Source organism: Mus caroli, chromosome X (assembly GCF_900094665.2).
Source record: "Mus caroli chromosome X, CAROLI_EIJ_v1.1, whole genome shotgun sequence".
Taxonomy (NCBI): Eukaryota; Metazoa; Chordata; class Mammalia; order Rodentia; family Muridae; genus Mus; species Mus caroli.
The window spans coordinates 60,187,515-60,209,114 of record NC_034589.1 but is presented as its reverse complement, the minus strand read 5'-3'; the positions used below and the strand labels follow the sequence as shown (position 1 = coordinate 60,209,114).

The 21,600-nt window shown below is 36.4% G+C and overlaps 1 pseudogene; it reads left to right on the top strand.

The window, feature by feature from the left end:
* The first annotated feature begins 10,997 nt into the window (after positions 1 to 10,997).
* Positions 10,998 to 21,600, top strand: part of LOC110286225 — a 57,012-nt pseudogene continuing 46,409 nt past the window's right edge.

The following is a 21,600-nucleotide window of genomic DNA, read 5'->3' as shown; positions in this document are numbered from 1 at the left end:
TCATTAGTTTAAGTTGTCTTTGAGATTTTTGATCACTTTGAATCTTTTTCTTTGTATTCAACCATTTTGATTGTTTTCATGTATTGATGAAAATTTAAAAGTTTCAGAGAATACCCCAGTATAGGGGAATTCCAGGGCCAGGAAACAGGAGTGGGTGGGGTGTGGAGCAGGGGAAGGGGGAGAGGGGATAGGGGACTTTCAGAAAGGAAACTACGAAAGGGTATAGCATTATTTATGGAATGTAAATAAAGAAAATATTTAATAAAAATATTTCAGAGATTCATCTGCTTGATTTTTATATTTGTATGTGTGTCTGTTATGGCTTGCATATCTATTGGATGAATCTCTCTTTGGATTTTTGTGAACGAACTTCTTTTGAGCTCTAAGCTTCCAACACCACTCATAGAAAAGGATAGATCAGCAATCTTTAGGGGGAAAAATCATATGTGACATATATGTCAGAATGTGGATAGATGGTGATGTTGGAAATATTTGGAATCTGTTTTAGTTTTCTTTTCATAATTGGTGAGAAATTATTGTATCAATGTCTATTTCAGCATACTATGAATTAAAGATTAGCACCATTGGGGTTCAATTTTCTTCTGAAGGTGTTTCCTCAGGATTAAACCACAGAAGCAGTGGTTCAGAGCAACAAAGTTGCAACCTGAGCTGGTAACTGAACTTGGTGATTCATAAAATGGTCTACTATTTAGTCAATAGAAACAGGAGGATTGGATCTGAGAGAAAATGGAAGTGGGAGGTGGGGAGTAGGAGGAATGGAGTAAGAGGTGTGGAGGAATGCAGAAGCAATCAGAATGTAATGTATTAGAGAAGAGGTTAAAACAATAGAGAGGCCCACCTAATATTGGCTTGGAAGGCATGATGAGGTCATGGAGAGCACATGGGACTTGGGACTGTGTGATGTCTTTTAGATATGCCAGAAGAGAACACTGATAAAGGGGCAGCCTTAGTAGAAGTAAAGAAACCTGAACTGAAAGGGATCCTTGAGAGAAATAGAGCTATAGTGCTAGATGACAGCATCAGAGTTCCTGAATAGAGCGTAGATAAAACCAGTGATGAAGGTGCAACATTTAGTTCAGTGGAGAATCAGCATTTTGGAGATAGTAGATCTGTGGGATGACCAGCATGGACAGTGGCAGGTGTGGCACAGAACCAGCATATCCCTATGAGACAAAGTATGTGTTGCAGATGACAGAGACAGAGAAGAGGAACTACTCAAGTACTTTGGAAGTCAGAAGATGGTAAGTTCTAGGCATAAGACTCAGCTTTTTTACAATGTGTGGTTTGTTTTTTTCTTTGCTTAGATTTTTGTTTTCTACATATTGTTCATCAAATTTAGAATAGCAAAGTATTTAACATGTTTTTGATTTTATAGGAACCTATACTTAAGAAAATTTGGATGTTTTAATGAGATATTAAGTTATAAAGTGGTGAAACTTTTAAAGTTTATAAAACTGTTAAAGTTATACTATGTTTTATACTATGATGGTATGTGAGATATTGGCAATAAGAAAGGAAGGGTTATTGTTTGTGGTAATGTGTTTGTGTGTCATATTGACAAGGGGTGTAAGTCATTACGTAGCTTCAAGTATCTATTTGACAGGGCCCACCGATATTTTAGGAAGCCTCAATTAGGGAATTGTCATATTTACCACAGCAAAATAAGATAAACATTGAGTGAAGTGTTTGCATTTCAAGCTCCAGGATCAGAATTTGATATTGAGGGACAATGTAGAAATTCCAAGAATATTGGCACAAGCCTATCTGAGAACAGACCAAACACTGGGACTCACTATATAGTCAAGTAGCCTAGCTTACACGGCAAATCCCATGCCAGGAAAAAATTCTATGAATAAAGAGTATGATAACTCCTGAGGAAAGGTGTCTTATCTTGGTCTCTGGCATATACACACATGTGCATATACATGATCATGCACAAATACATGCATGTAAACACATAGACACATATACTTATGGACATGTACATACACAGAAATGAATATGCATATACAAATATGAAACAATCAATATTTGTTTCTAAAAGAAAAATTTTAAACTGGCTGCAGGTGTGATGGTTCAGCAGGATTGATTTGGAGTTTTCCTTGCTTAGATTTTTTTTTTTTATATATATATATACCTTGGTTCATCACATTTGGAATAGCAAAATATTTACCTTTTTGTCATATTCTTGCTCTTTCAGAGGACTTGAATTCAGTTACCAGAATCCACAGTAAGGAGTTCACAACAAACTCTAATTGCAGCTCCAGGGCATTCAACAAATTTTGGTCACTGTACACATACTCACTCAGAGATGCATTAACATAACATAAGCAAAAATACAAATAATTTTTAAAAACTGGAAGCCAATATTCTCTTATTTAGAATTGAATTGCTTTTCTATTTTCACAAACCTGTTGAAATATATTACCGTTCTCTTCTATCCATCCATTCTTTTTCCTTGAACATTATAGTAGGATGCAGTGACTTTATTGATGGTACTATGTATTATCTTAATATTGTTACCTTCTTTGGTATGAGACAATGCCTATTTAAAGGATGACATATGCAATTTTGACATACATATATTATTTGTATATAATCATGTAATATTTGTATCAGGTTAAATGCATCTGTTTCTTCAAGCACTAATATTTGCTGCAGTAGTTCTCCACCTTCCTAATGCTGTGACCCTTTAATACAGTTACCCATATGTTATGGTAAATCTCCAAACCAAATAAGTCCTGGCAATGAAAACACAACTCAGTTAGTATGATTATATGCTGTGCACCTAGATTGGGCAGATCTACCACTACACTACCATCTTCAACCTCTATGAGACCACTCAGGACTTGTGGTTTTTACCGACCATGTGCTTCTGCTCCACTTTACTTATTCCTCTTCCTCTATGTCCTCTTCCTCTTCCAATTCTCTCCTTCTTTCTCCACCTTCTCCTCCACCTTCCCTTTATCTGCCCAATCATCAGCTTTCCTTTATTTTACAAATTGAGGTGGGAAGCAGGTTTATAGGAAATTATCTGAGTGCTGAATCGTTCCTTGTTCACAACCACTCAGAGGAGAACAGAAATAACATCCAATAAAATTAGCCTCAAGGCTATCTACAACAACCATATTGTAATGACCCTTAACCATAAAATTATTTTCATTGCTACTTCGTAACTGTAATTTTGCCCTGTTATTAATCATAATGTAAATATCTTTGTTTTCTGATCGTCTTAGGTGACCCCTATGAAAAGGTGATTTGATTCCCCCAAAGGGGTCATGACCCAGGGGTTGGCAACAACTGATCTGCTATAAAAATATTAAATGTCTTTTTCCTAGATATTTTTAAAATTATAAGCACCTAACCCTGTAACAATATATCAAATAATCTGCATACTATCCATGTATATAAATTACCTTTTCTCTATTAGTTTTCCTTTCAAAAATTCTCCGCTGATCTCTGATATTTGCCATTCAGCTCTCAACTTCTATGACATAATCTTTCAAAATATTTTATACTCTAGTACTTTGTAGTTATTTTTCTTGCATAAAGGATTCTATACTTCTTGAAAAGAGTTACACAAATGACCAAAGTATATTAAAAATTATCAGGGTTAATAACCATCAACCTTTGGTTATATAACTCTTTGCCCAACTATAAGTCAGTTTATTTATAATTTTTCTTTTTTAGAATCATTACACTCTGGATAAGAATTTCTTTTTAAATGTATAATTTACATTTTTTTCATTTTCAGGTGTGTTTCTTCACCATCATGGTAGTCTCCTTTGCTGTAAATTAGTTTTTTAATATTATATGAATACATTTTTTCTTTGTTTGCTTTGATTCCTACATATTGAATGTTAATACATAAAGTCCTTGGTTATAGTAATATCTTGAACCTTCTTATGTGTACATGTATTTTGTTAATTTTTGTGATTACAATATGATTACATTTCTTCCTTCTCTCTTAATCTCTTCCATTTACCTTTTCTCTTTTTCAAATCATGGCACCCATTATTATCAATTATTATTACATGCATATATTTATTTCTAAACATAACCTGCTCAATCCATGCAATGTTTTATATATATATATATATATATATATATATATATATATATATATATACAATTTTGTGATCTCAGATTTAAGTCTTAAATCCATATCTTTTGATATTTGTGAATGTTGTGGAAGTTGAGATCCCTGTTTCATGCTTTATAAATATTCAATAAATGTTATATTAATAGTTGTAGTTTTGTCAAAAATAAGAACAAAACATGTCTACAAATGTTCTATAAAGATAAAATTAAATAAATTTAACCTATATTGATAAATCCTGTGAGTGTGAAGGATAAAATTTATAATGCAGAATGTATACACACAAACATAAGGAAAACAAAACACATAGTCAGTAGAAATTCTTCCACTGTCTTTGGTATTATTAACCATCAATTTAGCACAGTACAGAATATCTTAAAATACAATCGCATTTGAGTAATCATTTTGTCAGATTTTTTTTCTATATAAATATCTGTGTTATATTTTATTGATTGGGTTAAATGATCTAGAATGGCCCAGAGCACTCTGGTTAGCCATGTTTCCTGGGTATATGACCATGGACTATATAAGAAGACTAAATAAACAAGAACCTGTACATGAGCCAGAACAGAAAAGGGGTTCTTCCATAGTTTCTGCTCCTAGGTTCCTGCCTTGGATAACTGTACTGGCTTCCCTCAATAATGGACTGTGATCTGGAAGGATAAGCCAAATGAACACTTTCCTTCTTAAGAGTTTTTATAATCAGAGGGTTTATCATAGCAACAGAAAAGAAGCAGAAATTCCTCTTCTTTTCTTACATTTAGCTCTAACACCAAGCAATACTGTTCACAATGGTTGTATGAGAATGTGGAATTCTTTAATAAATGCACAGTGAAATTTACAACATAATTCATTTAAAAACATTGAATGATTTCAAGAAGGTAGATTTGATGCTTTTCTAGAGATAGCCAATATTTTCACTTGAAATATATAAACATATATATAAAAATATATGTTATGGTTCAGAGTACACTATCTGACCAACTTACATAAAAACATTTAGGTTGATTGCATCTAAAAATGTCAAAAATAAATATTGTGAATGTTTCTTCTGTAAGTGTTACAGAAGAAATTACCTAATGGAACAATGATATATGTAATGTAACTAATTCTGAGTTATATGTTCATGATTTTAGAAACTACATCCATTATATCAATGTTCTGACTTGTGGGGCATTGGGCTATACACAAACAGTCTGGTCTCAAGTCAAGGTGAGATGTTGAACCCCAGGACCCGGTGGTGATAATTCACCTACATGGGATGGAAGGAGTTCTCTCCTGTCTCCTGGAACTCTGGCTCCTGTCTAAATTACCACCCCCAACAGTCCCCACAAGAGAAGCATGGCTAGCAGTCTAGCAGTCACGTGGGCAATGTCCCAAGCTTCTGACGTTCAGGCTAAACTCCTCCCCAGTTACCTAGCAACAGTAAAGACCATAAAAAGGGTTGCTTGGCCCTACCTTGCTCTCTTACTTCCTACTCTCTCACTCCTCTCTCTGTCTTCTCTTCTCTCTCCATTCCCCTCCTCTCACTCTCTTTCTCTTTCTCTCTAGCCTTTCTTCTCTCTCTCTTTTACCTTCTCTCTTTCCCCCTGCCTTTCTATAATAAAGCTCTAAAACCATAGACAGTCTCTGCTCATCAGAGCCTGCTGTGCAGACTCTTGCCTGTGTGGAAACCTCTCTCCCTAAGCCCTCTCTCCCATAACTCTGGGGTGACAGGGTGTTGCCCCAGGACCCTAGTTTCTGGGGCTGCCCCTTGTGTCCCCCCCCCGTTGAGTGGGGTCAGAGGCTTAAATGCCCACCTGGGGCCAAGTGGAAAGCATCTGGAAGCCCTCCTCAATTCTGCCTGCCCAGAGCATAGGAGGAAATCTGGCCGGATGTGGGCTATCTTCCCTCCTCCCTCCTTTCCCAGGCCCATTTGTAGTTCCCACACTGACTTACTTTGCTTCATCGCACTTATTACAAACCAGGAAGATACTTATTCACTTATTTATTTTCTTTTTATGCTCTTATAAAATATTATTTCTATGAGAGTAGTTGAATTTCTCTATTATCTTACTACATAGTCATCCCCATATGTTAGATTCTCACTAATAGATGATGTTTTCAAAGTAAATACTAGCATAATGAATAATTAAATGATTGAATGTGTACATTGTATTATCAAAGCATTCAGAATGATGAATACACACTCCAAGGTAGTGACTTTTTTGTTTATCCCTAAAGATAGAAACCAAAGTTTTGCCTATAGCAAACAGTACATCACTCAACTATATCCACAGCCCTAGGACGTGTTTTATGAAGAGTTTGCAATAGTTTTAGTAACAGTTTTTTTTTTCTCTGAAAGAACATAAACAAGAACCTCATTTATTATCTACTGTCCTGGCTATTTTGTGGGCCTGGGTACCAGAGTTTTTCCACGGAGACCTCTATCCAGGCTGGGTGGGAAGGCCCCAGCGAGGGAAGTGAGTGTAGGCAAGGAGATAAAGCCTCTGCTATGCTTTCCACGTTGCTAGGTAACTCCTCTGAGCCTCTCTGAGAACTCTTCGGAAGAGAAGATCTCTTCCCAAGTGTTACAGCTCTTGGAACACAAGGGTTAGACAAAGGAATAGTTCTTGCATACCATCTATTCCCTGCCTGGTTTTCTCTATATACAGTTCTGGCAGTGATTTAGAGTCTGACAGCAAGCCCTTCTCATTGGCTCTGACTGAGAGTTTGGGGGGAACTTTATTTGCATGTGGGAGGACTTGGTGCTATTCCTATGTGGCTGATAGCCACACCTCTCCTGTGGTGGTTTTGGGGGCTGTAACTCCAACAGGAGCCAGGGTCCAGGAGACAAGAGAGAACTCCCTCCGTCCCATGTAAGTGAATTATCACTACTGAGTCCCAGGGTTTAAAATCTAACCTCGACTGGAAACCAGGCTGTTTGCGCGAAGCCCATTGACCCATACTATCTCAAGAAAATTCTATAATCATTTTGGCCAGGTTGAAATCTACAAAGAAGTTTATCACAAAGGTTTCCAAGTCAGCACTGCTTTATTAATGTTTCTTTCCTTGGGTTCATCTGTTCTCTTAATGATTCATCTGTCTCTTAAGACGTCTTAAACGTCTTATTGATTCAATAAAAGGAAAAATCAATTGCCTAAAATACTGACGGGAACCGGTCTCCTTGAATACTGGATGGACAGAGAGTATTCATTGAAAAGGTCTTGGTGTTGTAGAATGAATGGAATTGGAATGCAGTTTCCATTTCTTTTTTTCTTTTCTTTTCTATCTTTCTTTCTCTTTTTATTTATTATTATTATTTTATTTATTATTATTATTTTTGTTTGTTTGTTTTTTTCGAGACAGGGTTTCTCTGTATAGCTCTGGCTGTCTTGGAACTCACTTTGTAGACCAGGCTGGCCTTGAACTCAGAAATCCGATGTCTGCCTCTGCCTCCCAAGTGCTGGGATTAAAGGCCTGCACCACCATGCCCAGCTTCTATTTCATTTATTAGCTAAAAGAATTTTACTTTGGAGTGACAAGAAAGGATTTCCTATTTTACTATTGGTACTGTATTTTTATTCATGGTAACAACACATCCCTAAAAGTATTTGGGCACAAAAATACAAAAAAAAAAAAAAAAAAAAAAAAAAACCAAAAAAAAAAAAAAAAAAAAAAAAAAAAAACGTATTGTCTTCTATGGCTATAATGCAATTCTTGTATTTAGCAATGCCCTCTAACAGGGCATGTGGGGCTGAGAAGCAAAGGGTTCTCTTGCCTTTGGATTAACACATAGATTAGATTTTCCTTATTGTTATTTAATTTAAATTTTATTTGCAAGCCAATCTTCAAAGGAGTTTCATACTCCTGCTTGAATTAATTACCTCTATATTGGCCTCCTCATTGTCAAAAAATGTTGTTGCCTTTTAGCACTTATTTGTATAGAAAATGGTAGATATTAATATTCTCTAAGATTATTTTTCCTTTGTGGAAAATAAATGAAGCAATGACAAAACACTCAATACTTTTCTAAAGCTTGAATATAAAATGTTTTGAGCCCTTCCTCTTTGAGCATTAAAGGCACTAGATGTTGTCTCAAGTGCTGTTGGAGAAGGTTATTTCTACAATTTTGTCGTCCGTTGCATTGTCCAATTTTTTAAAACTTTGCTTTTATTTATTTTTCCATTTTTATTTTATTTTATGTTTATCAGTGTTCTGCTTGTATATACTGGAGTTACTGATGGTTGTGAGCCACTATATGGATACTGGAAAATAAATCCCCATCTTCTGGATGAGCATCCATGGCTCCTTACCACAAAGACATTTCTCTAGCCTTCTGGATTTTATTAACGGATCTGTGTTGTATCAGGCATTCAAATAGAAAACTCTGCATCTTATTTATTTATTTATTTATTTATTTATTTATTTATTTATTTATGTTTTGTATTTATTTACCCACTTACTAGTACTTTTTGGATGCCTAGTCTGCATAAAGCAGGATTATAGAACAGAAAGGAAAGATTGTATAAAGCACAAAAGTGTTTGCTCTTTTTACCACTGAGACCTCAAAATTTCACCTTGAATCTGTCTTATAATACTGTAGACCTTGACTTTTACAAATGTATGTTATTTACTCCCCTTGTCTCAAGTGCCTCTTGCTCTAATTCTCTGCATCTTATACATGTAAAATATTTGGTGAATTAAGTCTAATTAAAGCTATTAATCACATATTGCCATATTCATGCTTCATATATAACATATCTGTTTTATTAACTATATATTTCTGAAATATAGTCTTATTTATTTATTTTCTCCTTTACAGATTTGAATATAAGTGAATATGCTTTAATTTCATTTGTATGCAACACTCTCCTGCTTTATTCTAAAAAGGACACAATACAAAAGCATAATAAAATGTTAGTCTTCCTTTTTCTGGGAAGTCTTCTCTTATCTCCTTAGCAGCCAGTAATTTTGTCTGTAGCTGTCCTTCACAATATTGTATTTGTGCCTTGTGATATAAGTATCTGTGTATAAATCTAACTTTTGTATTAGACCAAATACTCCTCCTGTGGGCAAGGTTTATATTTTCTACTATTTAATATTCTCCCCAAGGGCACTTTGAAGAATTGTTTGATAATTGAATAAATAGCTTATTAGGAGGTTATATGACATGAATCTTCTTATAAGCTTATTTCCAATACAGCTTTTTTTCTTCTGACTGTGTGCAATTTAAAGCTAAGTAGGCCAACTTATTAAATTCTAATCACTTGGATGAAGAAAGGCTGACTTCATAAATCATAGCTTAATAGCCTGTCTACAATTCTTTAGTGTTTCACAGCTGCATGGTAATGCTTGTTTAGGCAGTCAGCTCAACTATTGAAATTATGGTGTCAGTAGTCAAGGTAGTAAATAGCCTCTTTGCAATTGGTCAACAGGTCTTGGTCCATGAATTTCTATGCTGAGAATTGTTTGATGGCTGTCATATCTCATGATATTCTCCATATACAACAATATGGAATATATTATATACAAATTTCCTAGCTGTTCCTTGTATAACCAAGCTGAAGTTTTATAGTTTATGAAATAAAGGGTGTTGTAAGTTCTTTATTTTCTTACATAAGATATGTATATATATATGTAATTTGTTCCAGGACAGTCAAGAGTATACAGAGAAACCATGTCTTGTAAAAACAAACAAACAAACAAACAAACAAACAAACAAACAAACACAAACAAAAAAAATAAGGAAGAAGAAAATACAATATTTAGCATCCAGTCAGTCTACTAATAACTAAAGCAATATATCTGTATAAGCACTCTGATCTATCAGGAGCCTGTACTTAGCTGGCGTTGTAAAAATTTAGAACTTCACTTGCCTATACTCTCTTTTATAATAATAAAGAATAACAGGCAGTATTCAAATATACAGCCCATATAGCTATCAGTAAAGATATAGGAAACTATGATCAGAAACACCGGATCTTCCTTTACTAGAATTTAAAAAAAAAAAAAAAAAAAACTCAAATTTTGGTACACTATTGACCATGTATTTTCTGAAATGATAAAGCACGGACAATAATATGAATGAATTGCCTGCAAATTCTGAGGCTTGTGTTTTATTTACAGGCTGAAGATGACTTTAGTTCACTGTCTTGTTTTTGAATTAGCATCCAGAGTGATGAGCTCTATTATGGCACTCACTGCACATGTTTCAATCCAACCTGTTTTGCATCTTTCATATTCCTCTCTGCAGTGCCTAATCTTGATTGTTAGCTTGATTGGATCTGGGATCAACTCAAAAGCAAACCTCTGTGCACAACTGTGAGAGACTTACTTGATCAGATTACATGAATGAAATGTCCCATACCAAATGGAGCAGTACTTTCTATTGACAATTCAAATAAAAGGACTTGAAAGAAGGAAACTTTTGCTTTTGCCTGGATGCCTATACATTTACAAGTTCATGTATCTTGTTGTTGCAGTACTCCTCTAATGATATAAAAACTGATTTCTTCAGTATTCCAGGATTCCAATGTAGACTGAAGACACATCTATCTGTGAAAGCCCCCAGAGCTTCAGAACCACATTCAGATTGATGATATACTTAGATATGCCACTCTCTGGAATAAGCAACTACCAGATTCTTGGTATTCCCAATATAAGACATTTGTGTACCTGGTTTGGATCCTTTAAACAAATATAACAAATTTACTTTTAATAAATTTATTGTTTCTATCAGTTTTGTTTCTTCAGGGAACCTGTAAGTACAACATAAATCCCATTTGTCTCCATTTAAAAAAGACCCCTTTTTTCTCCATTTAAGGACCAGGTCTGATTTAAAAAAAAAAAAAAAAAAAAGAAAAGGCCATAAACCAACTCCAGGAGCAGACCATAAATGCCGGAAACTAGCCGTAAGACATCACCTCCAGGGACAGATCATAAAATCCAGAACAAAATCACAAACCCCCTCCCAAAGAACAGCCTGGGGATAATCACAAATTATGTGGAAAAATCTCGGAATGTGCCGTAAGTGTTGAGCAGCCTTATTATATCATATGGTTAAATGTTTGTGACATAGGAATGCATATCACTGAACACCTGTGACACCCCCCAGCACCCACCAATAAAATATTAGATTACCGAATCCTTCTAGAGAGTTCCCCTGGTTCCTTATAAGAAGGCCAGTGTGCCTTTGTCTGGGTTTGCCATTTTGGAGAATCTCTGACTCGCACATGCTGAATGTTTCTGAAGAACAAACACTCTTTGTTTTTGCATACTGAGTCTGGGATCTCCCTTCAGCAATTTTGCACTCTTACATTTAGTGCATTAGCCAGGAACCACTGGGGTCCTCCTTGATACAACAGTAGAGCTATTTTTGGAGAGCAATTGACTCCCCATAAGTGGGTTAGTTCGGGTGCCCATCTATGTTCTGTGTGTACTGTATTTGTCTTGCTCTGAGTTGTCTTTTGTCTTGCTCTGTGTGTAGAGATTTTCTTTACTATTTTCTGAACAACCTGGAGGTCAATTAAGGTAGGAGGAACATGCAGGAAAATCCCATCTGATGGGAGTCCATATGGCTGAGAGGGCTCTTCTTAAGCCTCTTCGGTTGGATATGAAAAGCTCCATTCTGACCCAGGTCTTAGTTGAAGCTAACTGGTTCTTCCCAGAGAGTGGACCTCCCTCTAGGGATAGGCCACCATTTCTGGATTCTCTTCAGTTGGAGTCAGAGAACACCAAACCAACCCAAGCTTTGGTGGAGACTGGTGGGATGTTCCTGAATGGCAGAGCCCATTTTGGGGGAAATAGGCTACCTTCAGCTTCATTTTGGCTTCTTTTCTGGTTCCCTATAGGGTTGTTTTCATGTTTCTGTTTTTGTGAGTTATTTGTTCCTTTTTATTTTCTTGAGAACTATGATGGGGCAGACCACTAGCTGCATCCCACTGAATCTAGTCCAGTCACACTTCAAGGATTTAAAATGGTTGTCATGAAATTTGGGCTTAACTGTGTAGTTAAGGAGACTGTTTTTGTCTGTTTGTTTATTTTGCAGGAATGAATGGCCAGCTATCCATGTGGGATGACCAGAAGGAGGCACGTTACACCTTCCTAGTACCTTTAACAATCTACTTTGTTAAAGGTATCATGTATGGAAATCCTGGGCACCCTGACCATGTTTCCCACATCACTGTCTGGAACAGAGCCTCTACCCCCAATCTGGCCAAGGCCTTTCCTACCACCTACCCCAGTGATCTTATAGGTCAAGGAGAATCATAAGTCGGCAGCCCTACCACCTCGGCTCTAGAACAAGACTACTTCATATGCCTTATCACTGTGTCCCAGTGCATGCCCCACCCTTGCAAATGGTGGATGCTGATCTGGACCCTGAGGGAGCAAGATGGAACATAGCTAGCCCTCTCCACACATGAACCTGCAGAGCAAGGCAGGCAGATTCCACCACAATTAAACTGCCCTTCCAGGTACCTACCCCCACCCCATGGGCAGGGCACACAGTACATGACACATATACCCTTTTCAACTAGTGATGTATACAACTGGAAGGTACAGAATCCCAAGTTTTAAGAAAACCCTCTGCCCTCATACACATATTAGACTTTAGTGGTTATTCACAAGCCCACTTGGGATGATTGTCAACAGCTCTTGAAGGTGCACTTTATGAGGGAGGAATGAGACCGGGTGACAGCTGCAGCCTAAAAATTGGTTCTAGGTGCAAATGCCCAGCCCACAACTGTACATACCGACTTTGACATTGCTTTTCCCTTGGTCCATCTTGACTGGGATCCCAACAACCCTATGGTGAGGAGAGGCTAAAAGTCTATTTGAGTCTGGGAACTTCCTTCAGCAATTTTCAGATCTTACAAATACTGACCAATGCATCTGTCATCTCCAATAGTCCTCTTTCCACTTTTAGGACACATGGAGTTTTACAGTTTCTTTAAGAAGGTGTTCTTGTTATGTTGTTTTCTTAACTGCTGTTCATATTTTGACTTGTAATCTTATTTTAGATCTTTCTATTATGTTTGTCATATAAAACTTATTAATATGTATTGATACTAGAACCTTACACATTTTGCTTTGAAAGGAAAGATTGGAGGCAGTGGTATGAAAGCTTGGTTATCTTTATTCTAGAAATGTGCACCTTTGGAGAAATTAAAGTACATATATACAGATTTTACATTAGAGCATATTAAAGTAGGGAAACTAATGATGTTTTAAGTGAAGTTATATTTTTCCCATGTCTCCTCAGCCACCACCAAAATTCATGACTGTTCTTATTAGTTATTATTGTTTTATATACACACACACACACACACACACACACACACACTTGCATAAGAATGCAACCTATTGAGTCCGTTTAGCTTTGCGCTTAACTTGGACAACCTTTGCAAGAGTTTGTCCCAGGAGAAAAGAAAACCTCCTTTTCTTATCAGCCACTAATTGCCTATAGCTATACATTTATGGGTGGCATGTTCTGGAATCTCCCTGTGTTACACTTTCTCTACCCTCACTAGTTAAATACCCCTTGTTGTTGTTCTGTCTGGACTCCACCTCTACAGTTACCTGGCAACAGCCAGAAATGCTCCTCCTCACAGTTACCTAGCAAAAGTCAGGTAGGGCTGGACCACTATAAAAGGGGCTGCTTGCCCCCTCCCCTCTCTCTTACTCTCTTACTCTCTTACTCTTGCTTCTTGCACCTTTGCTCCTCTTCTCCCCATTCCCTTCCCCACTCTCTCAATGTGGTCATGACCGGCTTTTACTTCTCTACTTTCTCCCTCTCTCTGCATTTCTCTACCTCTACTACCCTCTTAACTACCCTCTTCATGCCCCGAATAAACTCTATTTTATACTATACAGTTGTGTGGATGGTCTCAAACAGGGAGAAGAGATGCCTTGGCATGGGCCTGCCTTCCTCCACACCTCACCATACCCCTATAGAGTATATTCTTATATTTCTTTATCTTCTTATGATCACAACCTCCCCCCCATTTTCATCACTTCCCTTCAAATATTTGTATCCTAATCACCCTCTTTCAAGCTCCTTTACTTCCTAACCTGGCCTATTTCTTCACTATTGACTTCTACAACTGCTTAAAGTTTCATATTCAAATCCAAAAATGGAAGCTAGGATCCACAATAAGAGAAACATGGTATTTTACTTTCTAGAAACATGTCTGCCTGTCAAACTTGATAGTAATTGCTTTTATCCACTGAGACATCTTCCAAGCCCTCACCTGTATATTGTAATTAGGTAAAGCTGCATCTTTTTAGTAATTAAGGCCAGACATTTTGGAGTCATTTGCATTTTTATTAGTAATTCACCTCTTGTCAAGGAGCTAAGTTGTTTTTTTTTTTCTGAATTAAAAATAGAAAATAATATGACCACTTCTCTATTTTTCTAAACCAAGATAGCATCAATTCTCTTGGATTATTACAACATTTACTCTAGAGTCACATCTTCACTTAATTACTTCCAATGTCTATTCTCAGCACATCAACCAGGTGGTGCTTTAAAGATATATATAAGACAATGTCATTCTTCTACTCAAAATTCTCCTCTGGTTATCCATCTCAATCAAAGTAATAATCAAATTCCTTTAAAAAAATGTCAGGTCCATTTCAGTTTTGACATCTCTTTTCTCTGTCTACATCCTGTGATGATTTCCATTCTTTTTCTACCTAGAATCAGACACATTGGTCTCCTTTATGTTTATTGAAAAGACCAGTCCATCTCTTTACTCAGTAGCTTTGTTTAGTCTACCAAAAAGAAACATAACTATTATATTGTCTCTGCTCCAGAAAGGTAGCTTTTGCCATTATGTTTATCCAATTAATTTCCATCTTACTGCCTATACCTATGCCAGTAAAGTATATGTCTATATTTGTCCCACTTAATATTTTTTATTTAATACTCAATATAAGATTGAAAACTATGTTTCCCTATTTTAAGTATATTGTGTAAGTATGTTGTATGATTAATTTTTCTAAATTCCATATATTATATATTTATGTCTTGTTATCATATTTACTCTTTATTACTAACATTTATCCCTCTCCCACTTCTACTGCCCCACTCTTCCTCCCAATTAGTCCCTTCTCTACTTTGTGTCTGTGTGTTTGTGTCTTAAAATAGTTAAAACAAGTAAGTATTCTTGCTTGTGCTTGTCTGTCATATATTTGTCCATTTTACTTTACCTTTTATACTACAATTTCTCAGCTACATATTATTATAACTAGTCTTATTCTATACTAACTCAAAAATACCTCCTGTTAACAGAAGAGCTAAGATGTAACCACTTAGATGCCTGCCAAAGAAGAACTTTCTAGAAATCTACTGCAAATTAGTACTTGTGGTTTCATGTACGACTATGCTCACCTTAGAGGCTTATTTTGACAGCATAGTATCTAAGGAGTTAACACAGGCACTAGGTCCTTTAACTTTGTTTATTTCTTGACACCTATAGTGGTTTTCTTTATAACTCTATGTGAATTGCCACAATGTTAATATCTTTTTCCAGACAAAGACTTCTTATTCTTTGTTTGAATGAGCAAATAAATGTATGACATTGCAACAGTTCAGATGCAAATATCCCTACTTTGTTCAAAAAGCATACTTTATATTTCTTTTTATTCTGAATATACTATTTTTCTCCTTTGTAATACAGTCTCATTTTATCTTCATTTTATTCGTTGCAGTGCTCCACATGAAACTGTTCACACTAAGCAAGTGATCAACCAATTATCCGCATCCCAGATTTTTACTCAATTACTTTCTTTTGTAATCATTTTTTAAATCCTGTGAGAGAATATAAAACTCATCACATTTGCAGATTGAGAAAGATTGTTATACAGCTTATCTCGGGTACCCAATTTCAGATGACATATAATGAAGGCAGGAAAGTAAATCTGACCAGTACTAATAGCTTTGATTTCTTGTTCTCAAAACTTACAGTGTGTAAGTCTCTGAATGTATCTATTCGTGTTCCACTTAATGTTCCTTAAAATAGATGAAAGCAATAAGCACTCCCACCTGCACTTATCCGCATGGTATGTGTCCATTTTCATTATTTTTTATTGTCATTTTAGTCACATATTACCATGATCATTCCTATCTAAACTCACTCAAAAATACCTCATTTTAAAATTAGAATTTAGATGAAGCACAATATTCTGATTTGTTCTGACTGGATACCAAAGTTATGATCTATTAGGTTACAATCCAATATGTCATTTTCTTTTTATTGTGGATTTTTACTTTTTATTTTAAACAGAAAAATGGCCCATAAAAATGTGCTTATGAAGAAAATAGAAGTGTGAAGTTTTCTTGATATGACAGAAGTTGACATGGTATATCCTCCACAATCAATTTACTTTAACTAGATGCTCTTAAAAACTTTGAAGTGATCTACAAACCATTAGGAATCTCTTTTCCATTCATCTGAACTACCTGCTATAGGTTGAATATTATACCAGAAAAAAATGTGCTTACTTGGAAACTCACAATTTGTTTATTCATGTTATTTGAATATATTTCTTGAAAAGCATAAACAGAAAGTTAAGTTTACTCAAAATTGACAAGTATGCAAATATCAGCTTAAGAAAGATTAAATAAATAAACTGACCAATCGGTAAAGTTAGAGGAGTGTGATTAGAAGACATTTTTTGGGTCTATTTTGCAAAGTAGTAGTTGGTTTACCCCTGTGGTTCATAACCTCTCCATGGAAATAGCTCTTCATTTATAGTACCAAATATGAGTTCCTTCTTGTGAAGCAGGCTTTAAACTGAACAAAAAAGCAGTTAGTTACTGCAGAGCATCCATATTACTATCGAATATTTGAGGATATATTGTCATTCAAGATTTTATTATCACTCATGGATGAGTAAGACTGCAGATGAATTTTCTTTATCCCTCCTCCACTACAATTTGCTTAGCACTCTCCGGTATTATTAATACTAACCAGCAAAGGGGAAAATTCTGAATAAGCACCACCCTTGGCTTTTCCAAGGTTTGCGACCAAAGTGTATTGCATCTTTTATTTTTAATTAGGTATTTACTTCATTTACATTTCCAATGTTATCCCAAAAGTCCCCCATAACCCCCCCCCACTCCCCTACCCACTCACTCCCATTTCTTGACCTTGGTGTTCCCCTGTACTGAGGCATATAAAGTTTGCAAGACCAATGGGCCTCTCTTTCCAATGATGGCTGACTAGGCCATCATCTCATATATATGCAGCTGGAAACAGGAGCTATGGGGGGGGGGGTTATGGTTAGTTCATATTGTTGTTCTACCTATAGGGTTGCAGACCCCTTTAGCTCCTTGGGTACTTTCTCTAGCTCCTCCATTGGGGGCCCTGTGATCCATCCAATAGCTGACTGTGAGCATTCACTTCTGTGTTTCCTAGGACCCGGCATAGCCTCACAAAAGACAGCTTTATCAGGGTCCTTTCAGCAAAATCTTGCTAGTGTATGCAATAGTGTTAGCGTTTGGAGGGGGATTATGGGATGGATCCCCAGGTATGGCAGTCTCTAGATAGTCCATCCTTTCGTCTCAGCTCCAAACTTTGCCTCTGTAACTCCTTCAATGGGTGTTTTGTTCCCAGTTCTAAGAAGGGGCAAAGTATCCACATTTTGATCTTCGTTCTTCTTGAGTTTAATGTGTTTTGCAGATTGTATCTTGTACCTTGGGTATTCTAAGTTTCTGGGCTAATATCCACTTATCACTGAGTACATATCATGTGAGTTCTTTTGTGATTGGGTTACCTCACTCAGGGTGATGCCCTCCAGGTCCAACCATTTGACTAGGAATTTCATACATTCATTCTTTATAATAGATGAGTAGTTCTCCATAGTGTAAATGTACCACATTTTCTGTATCCATTCCTATGTTGAGGGGCATCTGGGTTCTTTCCAGCTTCTGGCTACTATAAATAAGGCTACTATGAACATTATGGAGCATGAGTCCTTCTTACCATTTGGACCATCTTCTGGATATATGCCCAGGAGAGGTATTGCAGGATCCTTCAGTAGTACTATGACTAATTTTCTGAGGAACCTCCAGATTGCTTTCCAGAGTGGTTGTACAAGCTTGCAATCCCACCAACAATGGAGGAGTGTTTCTCTTTCTCAAAATCCTCGCCAGCCTCTGTTGTCACTTGAGTTTTTGATCTTAGCCATTCTGACTGGTGTGAGGTGGAATGTCAGGGTTGCTTTGATTTGTCTTTCCCTGATGATTAAGGATGCTGAACATTTTTTCAGGTGCGTCTCAGTCATTCGGTATTCCTCATGTGAGAAATTTTTCTTTAGCTCTGAGCCCCATTTTTAATGGGGTTATTTGATTTTTCTGGAGTCGACCTTCTTGAGATCTTTATATGTTTTGGATATTAGTCCCCTAACTGATTTAGGACAGGTAAAGATCCTTTCCCAATCTGTTGGTGGCCTTTTTGTCTTATTGAATGTATCTTTTGCCTTACAGAAGCTTTGCAATTTTATGAGGTCCCATTAGTCGATTCTCAATCTTACAGGACAAGCCATTGCTGTTCTATTTAGGACTTTTTCCCCTGTGCCCATATCTTCAAGGCTTTTCCCCACTTTCTCCTCTATAAGTTTCANTGTCTCTGGTTTTATGTGGAGTTCCTTGATTCACTTAGATTTGATCTTAGTACAAGGATATAGGAATGGATCAATTCGCATTCTTCTCCATGATAACCACCAGTTGTGCCAGAACCATTTGTTGAAAATGCTGTCTTTTTTCCACTGGATGGTTTTAGCTCCCTTATGAAAGATCAAGTGACCATAGGTGCGTGGGTTCATTTCTGGGCCTTCAATTCTATGCCATTGGTCTACTTGTTTGTCTCTATACCAATACCATGCAGTTTTTATCTCAATTGTTCTGTAATACAAGTTTAGGTCAGGCATGGTGATGAAACCAGAAGTTCTTTTATCCTTGAGAAGAGTTTTTGCTATCCTAGGGTTTTTTTTGTTTTTTTTTTTTTTGTTTTTTTTTTTTTGTTATTCCAGATGAATTTTCAAATTACCCTTTCTAATTCATTGAAGAATTGGGTTGGAATTTTGATGGGGATTGCATTGAATCTGTAGATTGCTTTTGGCAAGGTAACCATGTTTACTATATTAAGCCAGCCATTCCATGAGCATGGGAGACCTTTCCATCTTCTGAGATCTTTAGTTTCTTTCTTCAGAGACTTAAAGTTCTCATCATAGAGATCTTTCTCTTCCTTAGTTAGAGTCATGCCAAGGTATTTCATATTATTTGTGACTACTGAGAAGGGTGTTGTTTCCCTAATTTATCTCTCAGCCTGTTTATCCTTTGTGTAGAGAAAGGCTGTTTACTTGTTTGAGTTAATTTTATATCCAGCTACTTCACTGAAGCTTTTTTTTTTATCAGGTTTAGGAGTTCTCTGGTGGAATTTTTAGGGTCACGTATATATACTATCATCTCCTTAGATGCTAAGAAAGCTTTTTGACAAAATCCAACACCCATTCATGATAAAAGTCTTGGAAAGATCAGGAATTCGATGCCCATAGGTAAGATGATAAAAACAATCTACAGCAATCCAGTAGCCAACATCAAAGTAAATGGTGAGAAGCTGGAAGCAATCCCACTAAAATCAGGGTATCATGTGCAAAGACTGATATTTTGACTTCTCCCTTGCCAATTTGTGTCCCCTTGATCTCCTTTTGCTGTTTAATTGTTCTGGCTAGGACTTCAAGTACAATGTTGAATAGATAGGGAGAAAGTGGGCAGCCTTGCCTATACCCTGATTTTAGTGGGATTGCTTCCAGCTTCTCACCATTTACTTTGATGTTGGCTACTGGATTGCTGTTGATTGTTTTTATCATCTTAGGTATGGGCATCAAATTCCTGTTCTTTCCAAGACTTTTATATCATTAATGGGTGTTGGATTTTGTCAAAAAGCTTTCTTAGCATCTAAGGAGATGATCATGTGGTTTTTGTCTTTGTGTTTGTTTATACAATGGATTACGTTGATGGATTTCCATATATTAAACAATTGCCACATCACTGGAATAAAACCTACTTGGTCAGGATAGATGATTGTTTTGATGTGTTCTTGGATTCGGTTATCGAGAATTTTATTGAATTTTTTTGCATTGATATTCATAAGGGATATTGTTCTGAAATTCTCTATCTATGTTGGGTCTTTCTGTGGTTTAGGTATCAGAGTAATTGTTGCTTCATAGAATGAAATGGGTACAGTACCTTCTGCTTCCATTTTGTGGAATAGTTTATGAAGAACTGGAATGATATCTTCTTTGAAGGCCTGATAGAACACTGCAATAAACCCTTCTGGTCCTGGGCTTTTTTTCTTTGGGAGACTATTAATGACTGCTTCTATTTCTTTAGGAGATATAGGACTGTTTAGATCATTAACCTGATCCGGATTTAACTTTGGTAACTGGTATTTGTCTAGAAATTTGTCCATTTCATCCAGGTTTTCCAGTTTTTTTGAGTATACCCTTTTGTAGAACGATCTGATGGTGTTTTGGATTTCTTCAGGATCTGTTGTTATGTCTCCCATTTCATTTCTGATTTTGTTAATTAGAATGCTCTCCCTGTGCCCTCTATTGAGTCTGGCTAAGGGTTCATCTATCTTGTTTATTTTCTAAAAGGATCACCCCCTCATTTGGTTGGTGCTTTGAATAGATCTTCTTCTTTCCACTTGGTTTCTTTTGCCCCTGAGTTTGATTATTTCCTGACATCTACTCTTGGGTGAATTTGCTTCCTTTTGTTCTAGAGCTTTTAGGTCTGTTGTCAAGCTGCTAGTGTGTGCATTCTCTAGTTTCTTTGTGGAGGCATTCAGAGCTATGAGTTTTCCACTTAGAAATGCATTCATTGTGTCCCATAAGTTTGGGTATGTTGTGGCTTCATTTTCATTAAACTCTAAAGAGTCCTTAATTTCTTTCTTTATTTCTTCCTTGACCAAGATGTCATTGAGAAGAGTGTTCTTCAGTTTCCACGTGAACGTTGGCTTTCTATTATTTATGTTGTTATTGAAGATCAGCCTTAGTCCATGGTAATCTGATAGGATGTATGGGACAATTTCAATATTTTCGTATCTGTTGAGGCCTGTTTTGTGAGATAATATATGGTCAATTTTGGAGAAGGTACCATGAGGTGCTGAGAAGAAGGTATATCCTTTTATTTTAGGATAAAATTTTCTGTACATATCTGTTAAATCCATTTGTTTCATAACTTCTGTTAATTTCACTGTGTCCCTGTTTAGTTTCTGTTTCCAGGATCTGTCCATTGATGAGAGTGTGGTTTTGAAGTCTCCCACTATTATTGTGTGCTTGAGCTTTATTAAAGTTTCTTTAATGAATGTGGCTGCCCTTGCATTTAGAGCATAGATATTCAGAATTTAGAGTTCCTCTTGTAAGATTTTACTTTTGATGAGTATGAAGTGCCCCTCCTTGTCTTTTTTGATAACTTTGGGTTGGAAGTT